The following is a 14,046-nucleotide window of genomic DNA, read 5'->3' on the forward strand; positions in this document are numbered from 1 at the left end:
CAGAGGGGCAGGATCAGGGGTTGTTGAGGGGCAGGTCAGGGGCTGTGGGGGGCAGGGGCTGTTGGGGAGGAGCGGAGGGGGCAGGTCAGGGGCTGTGGGGGGGAGGGGCAGGATCAGGGGCTGGGGCTGTGGGGAGGGGCGGAGGGGGCAGGTCAGGGGCTATAGGGGGGAGGGGCGGGATCTTAGGCTCCCCCCACGCGCTCTCGCCCCTCTCTGCCGGGCCCTTGTGTGGAGGAGGGAGGTGGGTTGGAAAGGCGCATGCGCAGCTGCCTCTCCTGGCCGCGGAGTCGGGGCAGGCGAGGAGCTCGCCGGCGGGCAGGTCTCGCGAGATGTGGCTGTCTCGCGCAGGGGGCGGGGCGTGCGGGCCGTGGTGTATCGGTTGAATGTCTCAGTGTTCGAGAAGGGCCCGCTCGGGCAGCACGTGGGGGCAGCGCGGGGAGCGGCCGGGGGGGGGCTGGGCACGGTGCGCACGAGGGCTCTGCACCGGGGGCGGCGAGCACCGGACGGATCGTGAGTATCGGCCCGGGCGGCCGCGTTCTCCGGGAGATAAGGGGGCGGGAGTGGGCCGGGCGCCCCGGCGAGAGCGGCGGGCCGCGCTGGGAGCTGCGGGGGCTGAGCCGCCGAATTGTTTGGGCCGCCCGCTGAGCGGTGACGGGCGGGCGCCGGCGTGGTAGGCAGCTGTCAGCTCTCGAGTGGGAACCCCCCCCCCGGTGTGCTGCCAGACCGCGCCCGGGGGCTCCCCTTCCCCGCTGCCACGTGTGATGCCCGACAGCTCCCCCCCCCCCCCGCCCGGGGTCTCTCCTGCTGCCGCGTGTGATGCCAGCCCCTCCTCCCCCCGCTCGGGGTCTCCCCTTCCCCGCTGCCCCGTGTGCTGCCAGCCCTTCCCCTCCCACCTGCCTGGGGTCACCCCTTCCCCGCTGCCCACTTGGGGCTCCTCTCCCTGATATACTGTCCGAGTCTGTTGGGTATCTCCCCACTCCTGGCAGTGCAGCCCCCCGGAGCTCCAGGCTCGCTGGCTTGTTGCGAATGTGTCCCCAGCTGCTCCTTGACTGGGGTGCAGTCAGCCCTTACTGGCCAGTATGGTGCTTATAAGGGGGCATTAAATGGCTCTTCTTTCCCATTGTATCCCTGTTCCTAACCTCTCCCCACATACATACTGTAAGGGGGGAAATGGGTGTTCCCATTCCCCTCTGTCCGGGTGTGGCCTGCTTGGCTTTCTCTTTTCTGGACTCTTGGTAGCAGGTTTTGGCTTTACCACTGTAAATGGGGCAGGAGGTAGCCTGACTGCATGGTGTGCTGGTGCTGAGAGTTAATTGCATGGTGTAAATTTCCCACCCAAGCAGCTAGGTTGTCAGTGAGTCTGGCATTGTTGTACTCAGTGTTTTATTAACTGTCTTTATTTCACCCTAAGAGGGTGAGGTTGGTGTCAGGTTTGAAACCCCCCCACCCGCCCCCATAACAGGCTATGTGTATAGTGACCCCCTGACCCTTGCTATTTATGCACCATCTCTGTGGGATTGCATACCTGCAACAGTGAAAGGGGCTGGCAGTGCCGCTTTAAAAGCTTAGGAGGAGAGGGCCTCCCCTTACAGTCCCTGCCTTTATCTCTGGGAGTTAGAGGGCATCAGGATACTTTCTTGACCCCTAGTCTGTTGGGATTTGCAGAGAAATGGCCCGAACTCCTTTTTCCCCAAGGTCACTCTCCCTCGTATAGGTTTACTCTTTCAAAGGTCATGTATACCCAGACTGAACAGGTAGCGTGCTGCAGGAAGCAACCTGAGCACCACAGCAGGCCTAGCTAGCAGAGGGCTCAATACAGTAGTTTGTTCCCTTGTTCTGAACTGGTGTAGGTCACCCCTTTCTGCTCCTGAGCAGGGGCTGGTGTTAAATGGTAACTTTAGGAACGTCACTCGTCTTCTCGTTGCCAAGTCTGTGCACTTGGCTTGGGCTCCTTTGATCCCAGATCAGCTCCCTGTACTTGTTTCAACCTGAAACAGAGTGCTTCTGGGTCTCCTGGCACAGCCTTGCTGAGGGAAGATGAGGGACTGGGCAGGCATGTACCTGCTGCTGTTGTAGATGTGACACAGCTTTCTAACCCACGCCGTCTGGCTTGTTGGCGCTTAAATTAGGCGAACGAATCAATGTGCAATCCCAGTCAGGTCTTGCTTAGCATGGCTTCATCCATGGCTATTGACCAATGGCTTTTGGGTTTCCTCCCTGCTAAGAGTTGCAGTGTGCACAAGTCAAATGAGACGTGCACTAGCCCAGAGCACATGGAGATACTTCCCACTGAAAGCCAAAAAGCAACCTCCTTTTAAACTGTGCACGGCCAAAAGAAATTGGGTGAAATCCTGACCCCATTTAAGTCGATGGTAAAATTTCCATTGGATTCATTAGTCAGGATTTACCCTCTGGTCTGCTTGAGAACTGATTCATATCTGAGTAAATTATAGTTTGGGGTTTTGTTTTAAATCATTGCAGAGCTACTACAATTTGTTTAAAGGCAGCTGGAATGCTGTGGTGTAAACTACATGAGTCTCTGATCTGTAAAATTGGTGGGTAGGTAGATGAGAATCAGTTGAGGTGCAACATGCTATCATAGCTGTCTTAGGTGCTGGATTCAGAGTTTTCTACCAATATGTAGATCTATTTCTGTAATATCCAGAGGGAATCTTTCATTTTTCAGTATGTGCATGCGTTAAGCCAGATAAAGATAGTAGTTAACGCCACTCAAGTCCTAGCTCTCCATGTTTTGTTGAGGAAATACTAGCTGTAGACTCTCAGAAACGCATTGTACAGACCCAGAGTCCTGTGAGAGTCTGCATGGTGTGATTTCATGTCAGTTGCGAGCCCTGTTGCAACAACTTAAAAATGAAAGTGAGAGTTGACAGACGTGTTAGGTGTGGGTTTACTAGTGCAGACTAGCCTGTCTCTTTTGTTTGTACAGCACCCAGCATAATGGGGCCCTCTAGGCACTACCAGAGAGTAAACAGAAACGATAATTACCTGACTTCTCCAACCTTTACCTGCTTATAAGGCCAATATGTAGCTAGAGGATGTAGTGAGCAAGAGAGGAATTGTATTGTAGCACAATCCGGCAGTATTTTATTCGCCTGCTTGCCATGTTTCTTTCAACTCACAGGTAAAAATATGAACTGGAGTTTTTTCTAGTGTCGTCATGAGCTTTGAGCAAGTAGACTTGTGCCTGGAATGGTAAACATTCATGGCAGTTTTGCAAAGTGTAGGAAGCAGCTGCCCTCCTCAGTAGAGAAGACACGGTATCTGTAGGGATGTGTAATTGGGGAGTCTCTTCCTCCCACCGGAAAGCTTCACACCAACCAATCCATAGTAATATGAAATAGCTCAGGATAAGTGTGCTTAGGGTGACTATGAAAAAACAGGTCGGGGGTGGGGGGTAATAGGTGCCTATATAAGAAAAAGTCCCCCAAAATGGGACTGTCTGTATAAAAAATGGGACATCTGGTCACCCTAGGTGTGCTGTACCATAGGCTATATTGTTAAGGAAGAGTCAAGGACAGCAGAGTTAAGGTAACTTACATGCTTTGACTTTCAATGTTTCTAGGGCTCGGCTGACTTTATGCTGCTGCTCTAACACCTGCTAGGTGTTATCAGAACGCTGTGAACTTTGTCTCAGGGGAAAGGAAAGGACTTGTTGCTGAGGAAGGTGGTAGCAAGAGAGCTAACTTCACATTTCTCCTGTTTGTTTTTGTGTCTGTGAATGATCTACAGAGTTACAGCCATGCAAGCCTGCAGAGGGAAATGGTAAAGGAAGCATATGACCTGCTGGAGCATGGCACGGTTGCTCCAGGAGGACAGTCTGCCTTTTCCTCAGCAGAGAATGGGTCTTGGCAGTTAGAGCAAGGGATTTAGAGCTGGGCGTTCCAAGGACATGTCTACATGATGGATGCTGCGGCTATGTCTCTGTAGTGCCTGTAATGTATATGTTTCCTATTGCAAAGGAAAGGGTTTTTCCATCGCTGTAGGTGATCCACCTCTCTGAGTGGCCATGGAATTCTTCCATCCACCTAACGGCGTCTGCTTCAGGGGTTCTCAGACTTCATTGCACCACGATCCCCTTCTGACAGCAAAAACCACTACCCGACCCCAGGAGCGGGGACTGAAGCCTGAGCCTGTCCAAGTCCTCCTGCCCCCGGGGTGGGGGGAGGAAGGGAATTCCAAAGCCTGGTGGGGCCAAGACTGAAGCCCAACGGCTTCTGCCCCAGGCGAGGGGCTGTAACCTAAGCCCTGCCACCCAGGGCGGTGGGGCTCGGGCATTGGCTCTGGCCACGGGCCCCAGCAATTTGTCAGCCCTGCTGACCCCATTAAAATGGGGCTGCAACCCACTTTGAGGTCCTGACCCACAGTTTGAGAGCCATTGGTCTGCATCATCTGGGACGGGGTTGGCATAGCTACAGCACTCAGGACTGTGAATTTTTCTCACCCCCGAGCACCATAACTGTGTTGACCTAACTTTTAAGTGTAGACTAGGCCTTAGTTCTGTTTGTGGCTCTGTAACTGGGTTACGATGATCCTTGTCAGCCCCATTCCAACCTTGGGCTCTGGCAGGCATTGGTCCTTCCAACCCTTCCCTACAGATTGCGGGGGCACCCTGCGGGAGGTTCTGCTTGTTGGCTGGATCAGAAGAGAGACCCTGAAGCAGATTAAATTTAGGCCGTTTATCCAAAAGTCCTGTCTCCGGAGAATCTAGTTGGACCCTAGTGTATGTGAGCCTTTCCAGTGGGTGGTGCTTCTCAGGAGGTGTTACAACCTGAGTGAATTTGTCTAATCAACCCCCAATTTTCTTAGTTCCTGGAGGGCTCTGGTCACTCTCCTCCAGGGAATTCCATACAGGCCCTGGCCCACAGTGATACCTAAGTGTATTACAGCCAGATCTTCCAAAGATATTGCAGGAAATTGCTGCATCTGACTTATCCTCTACTCCAGTCTACAGATTTCAAGATACCACTTCCTATCCCGGCACCAACCCTCTCATTCTCTAGCTAGGTAAAGAGCAGTTTCCATTTCCTGTGTTGTGTTATTGAGCACTGTTGATGCTTCTCTTCGTCATGCTTTTAAAAATCCTCACATGATTCTGAAGCTTGTGAATGGGTCAAGATGACAGCCCTGGAGACTGAAATCTGTAATCTCAGCACAGGCAGCATCAGGGCTGGCTTCCTCCTAACCACTCACCATTGCCAATGCTATGCCTCTCCTTTGGCTTTTACAAGTTGAAGGAGATCTCAGACTCCATGTCCATTCAGTTTCTGGTGTTTGCTCCAGGTGGCCAGTTTGATTGGATAAGCTTCTGGGGGCTGGGAACTGCTGACTGTGTTTGTACAGCACCTAGCACAGTAAGACCGTGGCCTGTTGGCTCTACTACAATACAGTAACTCCTCCCTTAATGTCGTCCCAGTTAACGGTGTTTCCTTGTTATGTTGCTGATCAGTTAGGGAACGTGCTCATTTAAAGTTGCGCAATGTTCCCTTATAACATCGTTTGGCAGCCGCCTGCTTTGTCGACTGCTTGCAGGAAGAGCAGCCCGTTGGAGCTAGCTGGTGGGGGCTTGGAACCAGGGTGGACCAGCAGCCCCCATCAGCTCCCCTGTTCCCCTAAGTTCCCTGTGTGGCAGCCGCCTAGCAGGCTATCAATTGCTGGGCAGTTCAGCTGTCCCTCCCTGCACTGCCATGTGCTGCTCCTGCCCTCTGCCTTGGAGCTGCTCCCAGGAGCCTCCTGCTTGCTGTGCAGGGGGCGGGGGGCTAATGTCAGGGTGTCCCTCTCTCTCCCTGCTTACCCCATTTCCATAGTGTGGGGGGGACATGACAGGGCTTAGGACAGAGGGAGCTTCCTGGCACCAGCTGCTGTCTCAACTTGCTGATCTATTAAAAAAAGCAATGTACTTACAGTGGAGTCGGCGTACTTAAAGGGGCAATGTGCATCTCTCTCTCTCTCTCTCTCTCTCTCACACACACACACACAAAGGGTGTGTGTCTCTGTCTGTCTGCCATGCTGTCTCCCCTCCCTGCATTCTGCCTTGTAGAGTGTGAGGCTACATTAACAACAATGTGTTAACCCTCGAGAGCTCAGCCGAGTGCTACTTCATCATTTAGCAGTAAGGCATTCCCTGGGAAATATCCCACCCTCTGACTTCACCACCTCAACCAAGCTTCACAATCATCATCACTGTGTACACTATTAAATTTTGTTTAAAACTTATAGTGTATGTGTGTATGTATGTATATGTAAAATCTTTTGTCTGGTGAAAAACTTTCCGTGGAACCTAACCCCCCCCCCTCCATTTACATTAATTCTTATGGGGAAATTGTATTTGCTTAAAGTCATTTCGCTTAAAGTTGCATTTTTCAGGAACATAATTACAATGTTAAGCAAGGAGTTACTGTGTAGCTATTGTCCCAGTGAAAACTAGAGCTCCATTGTGCTGGATTCTGAGCAAACATATAAATGAATCAGTCCCAAATCTTTCTGGACACCCTTTTTTCTTCAACATTTTGATTCTGTAGTTATTTGGTGCATCACAAAGATTTCAACTCTGTAATGGTTTCTTCTTATGGAATCACAGGACTGGAAGAGACCTCGAGAGGTCTTCTAGTCCAGTCCCCTGCACTCAAGGCAGATTAAGTATTATCTAGACCAGTGCTTCTCAACCTGAGGGCCATGTGCGGCCCTATTAGCACACAGATGTGGTCCAGCTGTATGCATTTAAAAAAAAAAATCTGGGTCCTGGCTGCCTGGCCCTGTGCGTGGCGGGGTGCTGTGCCCGGGGCTCTGCTCCTGGCCCCTCTCTCTGAAGGGGTCTCTGGGCAGGGGTTTGTCACAGGGTTTAGCGAGGCACTGTGATTCACAACCTGCAGCCCACAGTGATGAGTAGGTTTAGAACCACTGATCTAGACGATGCCTGACAGGTGTTGGTCTAACCTGTTCTTAAAAATCTCTGATGGAGATTCTGTAACCTGCCTAGGCAGTTTATTCCAGTGCTTAACCACCCTGACAGGAGGTTTCTACTAATGTCCAACTTAAGCCTCCCTTGCTGCAATTTAAGCCCATTGCTTCTTGTCCTATGCTCAGATGTTAAGGAGAACAATTAGTCTCCCTCCTCCTTGTAAAAACCTTTTATGTACTTGAAAACAGTTATCATGTCTCCCCGCAGTCTTCTCTTCTCCAAAATAAAACCCAGTTTTTTCAATCTTCCATCATAGGTCATGTTTTCTAGACCTTTAATCATTTTTGTTGCTCTTCTCTGGACTTTCTCCAATTTGTCCACATCTTTCCTGAAATGTGGTGCCCGTAACTGGGCACAATACTCCAGCTGAGGCCTAACCAGCACGGAGTAGAGGGGAAGAATTACTTCTCATGTCTTGCATACAACACTCCTGCTAATACATCCCAGAATGATATTCTGGTTGTGTGGTTGGTTTTTTTGGCAACAGGGTTACACTGACTCATATTTAGCTTGTGGTCCACTATGACCCCCAGATCCCTTTCCGCAGTACTCCTTCCTAGGCACTCATTTCCCATTTTGTAGGTGTGCAACTGATTGGTCCTTCCTAAGTGGAGTACTTTGCATTTGTCTTTACTGAATTTCATCCTATTTACGTCAGACCATTTCTCCAGTTTATTTAGAAGGATAAAACTTTCAGAGGTGCCTAAGTGGCTGTCACTTTTGAAAACGTTACCCTAAGGTGCTGCTTTCATGTGAAAAGTGATTTCAATGGACTTCTGTCTTAAAAACATTATTTTTAAATAACGCATCTGAATTTATCTGCAGCTCTCATCCTTGTGTTTTTCTCTAGCATGACCCATTTACTTATCAAGGTATTTTTGACATCTCTAAAACTCCTGGATAAACAGGCTGGTAGTGTGTACCCTGAAGGACTCTTAACAATCTCCACTAGTAATGAAATAATTAGACTTGAAGCCCTACCTTCTAGACTTGCTATTAATACCTGCAGGGCTAAGTGTGAGCATTCTGTGACCCTTCTCAGTAATACAGCCAATTACAATTTCAAAAGTGACTAGTGATGTTAGACGCCCATCTTGAGACACCTTACAGGATCCGGGTTTTCAGTGTGGGAACTCGGCACTTACTACGAATGAGGTCCTTTTAACTTGGCTCATGTGGGGAGCCTGGAAATTGAGAAGCCCCAAATCACTAGTTGCTTCTGAAAACTTACGTTTTTTTTAAATGTGTTTTTGACAATGATTAAAAAAACCAACCCCTAGGCCTTATTATGTTCCATTATGTAGGTTCTGTTTAATTTTTCACTGCCACAGCAAAATTTCCTGCTGCGCATAGGAGATGGGTACTCCTTTATGGGGGCCATGCATCACCATTAGCAAGGTGAGAACTTGCCTTTTGGTGACTGATCCAAACAGTTCCTCAAAGAACGGATCTGAACAGGTGCGACATGAGACTGCCGTTAACCTCTGCTACCACCATTCCTTCCTGGCTGTATGGCTGAGTAACATCTAGTAGAATTGAATAGGTGATTTCCAGTGTATAAATAGCAGTAGTCTGGTGCTCCACGTGGGTTGCTTATGCGTGTCCCTAGCGTTCCATAGGTGCTGTTTGTAAATTAGCAACTTGGCATGTCCCTGGAGCCTCTTAAAATTGGTTGAAAACGTATTCCCATCAGTACCGTGTCTGCGAAACCTTCTCTTAAAGGGATGATGTTTTTAATGTGGGATACTTGCTTTGGAATTCTGGATCCCATTGATGTAAATGGGAGTTCTGCTATGGACTTCACTGGGGCTTTCAATCCTCCTTAGCACTTTGTCCACAACATCTGCGATGCAGGTGTTTTGCTGGAATGTAACCAGTGATCTTTCGCAGGAGGTGAGGGTGGCCTTATGTACTCTGCAGGGTGAAAAGGTGGCCTTATGGCTAACACGCGGGCCTGGGGTTCAAGAGAGCTGACACTGCCACAGACTTCCCGTGTGACCGTAGGCAATTGCATAATTGCTTCATGCCTCCATTTCCCTGTTTGTAAAATGGGTCTGATGATACTTTTTCTCCTTGCCTTCATCTTACCCATGTAGATTGCAAGCTTCTCAGAGTAGGCAGCGTCTTACTATGTCTGTACAGCCTCTAGGCAGAGCCCGTCCCTTGCTGATTCAATCTCTGAAGCATGGAATGTGACTTCTTGCAAGGATCCTGTTCCCTCTAAAAGTTACCATCCTCTCCGTTGTCCAGTCTCTTTGTTAGATACTGTGAGGGTTTGCTTCCTCTTCCCGGCCTGCCGGAATGCAGCACGCTTTCGTTTCCACAAGCACTTGACATCGTTGATGTCCTCTTCACGCTTCCCTGCAGTGCCGCTTTCGGAGAGCGAAGTGCTGCTTTTAGTCTTTTCTCTTCTGAAGGGGCTTAGTTGAGTGTTTGTTTCAAATAGCTGTTTGGCAAGGACTTGTTGCTGTGCAGTGCGTAGGCTAAGTAGCTCTTGATGTTGCTCTTTGCAGATACCTGTTCGCCTGGCAAGGTTGCCACTTGTGCTCAAGGTCTGCAGCATCCTTTCCCAACATTTGCGTGCGCGGAGGGGAGGGGGCTGGTGCTCTGCTCCCTGAATGATGTGCTGTGTGCTCTCCTCTTCCTATTTTGCTTTTATTCTTCAGGCTTTATTTGCACAGTAGGGGAAAAGCGCACTGCAGAGACAGTGTGGTCTCCAAATTTGGGTGTAGTGTGTATGTACCCATGCAGACCCACATTCTGTTTGTGGAAACTGATACATTTGACAGGTGTTTGACTTCCTTGAGAAGTTATTTGTTTAAACCATTCTCCTGTTTGTAAACTAAACATTGTAGCATCTTGAGTGCCTGCCTGAACCAGCACTTATCAAAGTCAATGGCAGAGCTTAGGTGTGGCAAGGAGCAAGCCAGGTGCATCAGTCCTGGAAACTGACTCCTCTTCTCCAAGCTGAATGGAAGCGCCAGAAAGAAACAGCGTGACTGGTGGGTTTTAGAAATAGTTTCAGTCTTAAAGAGTTGTTAGCAATACTGGTAAAGCAACTATTTTTAACCTGTGTAAGCTGCTAGGTGCCAAGCACAATGCCGCCTCCTTAATCTCTTGCAAAGCACTTTAACAGGGAGTTAAATTGTGATACGTAGGCCAGGTCTGTGCTAGAGACTTGTATCGATATAACTACATGGCTCGGGGGTGTGGAAAATCTGTGTAGACTGCGCTATGTCGACGGGACACAAGTACTGCCTCTCGGGGAGATGGATAAACTATGCCAACAGGAGAAGCTACAGTGGCACAGTTGCAGCGCTGTACGTGAAGACACACCCCTAATTACAGCCTTATCTGTTAGTGGCTGGAGATGGACCTTAAAAGAGAACTGCAGTTACAAAACAAAGTAGCCAGGAAATTCTGTCTTGCTGTGATTTGGTGGGTTTTTTTTAAACTTGTAAGGTATGGAAATGTGTATTTAATGTCACTCAGACAATCTTAGTCTTTCTCATTGCCCTCACACCAGCCCAGCATCGGGAGCTAGCTTTGCGCAAATCCTCTGCAGTGTTCACTCAGCCGTAGCAGTTTAGGTCTGTGCCCCCAAATGTGGGACATCTTGCTACCCATGTGGTCTAACGTCTCTCTTCGTTGGTCATGGACTGCGGAGGTCGTGGCATCCAGTCCCAAGCAGGGATCTCTTACCAAACTAGCTAGCTGAACACCAGACTACATCACAGCAGTGACATCTCCACAAAGAAGCCCGAGGCCTTTCAGGCAGCAGAAGGCCTGCAGCAGTCTTGTGTAGGGACGCAGGTGGAACGGCCATGTCTGGAGCCTCTGCGATGGCTTCATTCCAAAGCTAGGCTGGTATAGAAGAGTGGCTGGGTTGGGAGCACTATTGACTTCGATCCAGTGGTCAGGAATCCGAGCAGAGGGGTGGGAACCAGCTCACAGGCGGAGTAAGGCCATTGGAGGGTGCTGGGCTATGGGTGACTTTCATTCCCCAGTCAAGGCACCTGCCTAAAATGGGAGTACTCTGGATTCAAGCAGTTTCCCCGAGTTTTCCCCCTAATGACGTTGCAGGAAATGCAAAACTCCAAAGATAAGATGGTTTGCATTTGTCTGGGCTCAGCTTTCTTAGGGCGAATCTGTGCTACAAATGCAGCATCTCCACTGCTGTAGTGCTTTGATGAAGACGTTCTAAGCCAGGGGTAGGCAACCTATGGCATGCGTGCCAAAGGCGGCACATGAGCTGATTTTCAGTGGCACTCACACTGCCCAGGTCCTGGCCACCGGTTCGGGCGGCTCTGCATTTTAATTTAATTTTAAATGAAGCATCTTAAACATTTAAAAAACCTTATTTACTTTACATGCAATAGTTTAGTTATATATTATAGACTTATAGAAAGAGACCTTCTAAAAATGTTAAAATGTATTACTGGCGCGCAAAACCTTAAATCCGAGTGAATAAATGAAGACTCGGCACACCACTTCTGAAAGGTTGTCGACCCCTGCTCTAAGCTGAGGGACCTATTGGCTTAGTTATTCCATGGGAGGTGGTAGCTTCTCCCGTCAGTATAGCTCTCCTGCAGACGTAGCGCTGTCTACACGGGGTTTAAGGTCAGTATAACTGTCACTTAGGGGAGTGGATTTTTCACATCCCTGAGTGACGTAGTTATATCCAAGTAAGTGCCCAGTGTAGACCTGGGCTTCACCAACTGGAAACAGTGGAGAAAGTTCTTGCTAACCCACTGCAAGGCTTTTGTTTTAGGCATCCTCTGCATAGTTTCTGAACAAAGTAGCTGGCAAATTAATGCCCACACATGTTGGGAGTAGTGGAGGGGTGCATGTCTTTCACATTCACTTTTGTTAAAGGAGCTCATGATCCTAAAAAAAACCTGCCCAGTAGCTCTGGTTAAAGCACTGAAGAATTATCTATACTGCCCTCTCATGTGACTACCAGAGTGGCTCTGAGTCACCAGCTGAGTTGAGTGAATGCGGGAGTTGTAAATAATGAAGCAGTCTGTTGAGATCAGATGAAATAGGGACCTCGGTATAGGAAGGTGATACAATCGGTAGAGCAGGAGGGAGCCTGGCAGTATGATGGGGTTAATGTTAAGAGCATGTGAACTATGAAGTTATTGCATAGTGGGAGGAGTCCACTCATTGATGTGGTTACATCCACACTCTAGCAGGGCATGCTGTAGCAAGTAAGTGGTGAAAGGGTTAATGTTTGTGGGGTGCCATTTGCATATGTGTAAGCTTTGCGGCTGGTAAAGACGCTTGCAGCAAAGCTGCAGTTGGTCTATTCTGATACTTCACTTTAAACCATCGCTTTTTTCAGATGTCTATAAAGAAACTGCCCTGAGCCCATCTGCTGTGGCCTGAAAGTGGTGCACACAGTCCTAATCAGAAGTGCTGCTGCTCTGATACCTAGGGCCATCTCTACACTATGGGTGCTACAACAGCACTGCTACTGCCTTGCAGCTATGCCGCTGTACCGTAGACACTGCTTACATGATAAAGGCTGTGAAATTAAATGTTAATACAGCCGGATATACCAGTGTAGCCGATTTAAATGCAGATGAAGGGAGTGGGGTGTAGTATGATCAGCCCCTAGACTTTACACTAGACCGTCACTTCTCTGTGCCTCAGTTTCTTCCTCTGAAAAATAGGTCTGATAATTCTTACTGACTTCAGGGGTTTGGGGGTTTCTTCTTCGCAGAGCATGCTGATTGTTGGATGAAAGGTGCTGTGACGTGTTGATTATTCTTCACATGCTGAATGCTCTTGTTGGCTTTGCTATAGCAAGCCACACACTTCATGTTAACGAGGTTTTGGCAAAGGAATGGTGAGGGAATCTCTCTAACTCTTTTATATTCAGGTAATTGAGAGGTTTATCTGATTGCAATTTAATTTCTTTTTTAGATCCCCCAGTCTGAGGTCTTGCCTGACCAGACCTTTCCTCCCCCTGAATTTTGATAGCTTGATAGTCAACTTGTGTTTTATAAGCTCACAACTGTGGGTGTCTTTTCACTTTAAGTGCACACAGGAGGATGTACTAGAACAACGGGGGCAGGCAGGATGGGGAGAGGAGTCCTGACGGGGGTGGGCATTCCGCAACCGATTCTGTAGTTTGGGTTCAGAGGGAAGACGTAATTCAAGGTGCTGTTGCAATCTGAATCCAAGGATGCTACAGATCCCTGTGTTAGCACCTCATACTTCCTTTGGTTGTCTTCTGGCCAGTTTCTTGTGGTGCCTGCCTTTGTGGGACTGCTTGCCCCTCAGCGTTTAGCCTGCCTTAGCAATGCTGTGGTTATGTGCCTCTGAAAGCAGAAGTTAGGCAGTACTTCCGGTGAGAATTTGAATATACAGATGGTCCCTGTAAGCCAGGGGTAATCAATTATTTTTGGTCAAGGTCCAAATTTCTTGGTCAAGGTATAGTCAAGGTCCAGACTCCAGAGAAAATAATACAAAGATAACAATAATGGTAATTAAATAAAAAGACTTCATGGTCCGTCAAAAGCATCTGGAGGACCAGATTTGGCCTGTGATCCGCCTATTGATTACCCCTGCTGTAAGTCATACGTCTGTCCTTGGTACCCAGCGAAAGGGTTGGTACAAATGCCTAGCTCCATCTCATGCTTTGATCTGCCAGGGGAACTGTGACTGGCTGACACTGAAGTGAGGCAGGGCTGAAGTTTTTCTGATGGCTCCTTCTTTGTACTAGTCAATCTTGTTGTCTTAATTTACTCTTAGCAACTGTGAGGACTGAAGGCCCCTCCATCAGATTTTGTCATCTGCTGTTCCTGTGTGGCTTATAAGGCAGAGCATGTGCTATTGGCTATTTTTAGTGTGGAAAATTTCAAGAGCCCATGTGAGCCAGTTTAGTGTAACTGTGCCAGTCCTGTCCAGCACTCCTTCACCCGGGCAGTACTGTTTCTTCAGTGCTGTATTCCACATCCCCAACGCTGCAGTACTAGGCCATAATACAATTGTGCATTTTATAGGGAGGAGTGTCACCTTGCCGATGAAGCATGGGACTCAGTCGGGAGATCTGGGTTCTG

The 14,046-nt window shown here is 48.8% G+C and overlaps 1 protein-coding gene across 1 annotated transcript in view; it reads left to right on the forward strand.

Moving 5' to 3' along the window:
• Window positions 1-418: 418 nt before the first annotated feature.
• Window positions 419-14,046, forward strand: part of AKAP1 (A-kinase anchoring protein 1) — a 41,748-nt gene continuing 28,120 nt past the window's right edge. Inside the window, exon 1 of the mRNA XM_044994021.1 lies at window positions 419-510. The gene's annotated coding sequence lies outside the window, so the exon portion shown is untranslated. The remainder of the gene's footprint in view (window positions 511-14,046) is intronic.

Source organism: Mauremys mutica, chromosome 19 (genome assembly GCF_020497125.1).
Source record: "Mauremys mutica isolate MM-2020 ecotype Southern chromosome 19, ASM2049712v1, whole genome shotgun sequence".
Classification (NCBI taxonomy): Eukaryota; Metazoa; Chordata; order Testudines; family Geoemydidae; genus Mauremys; species Mauremys mutica.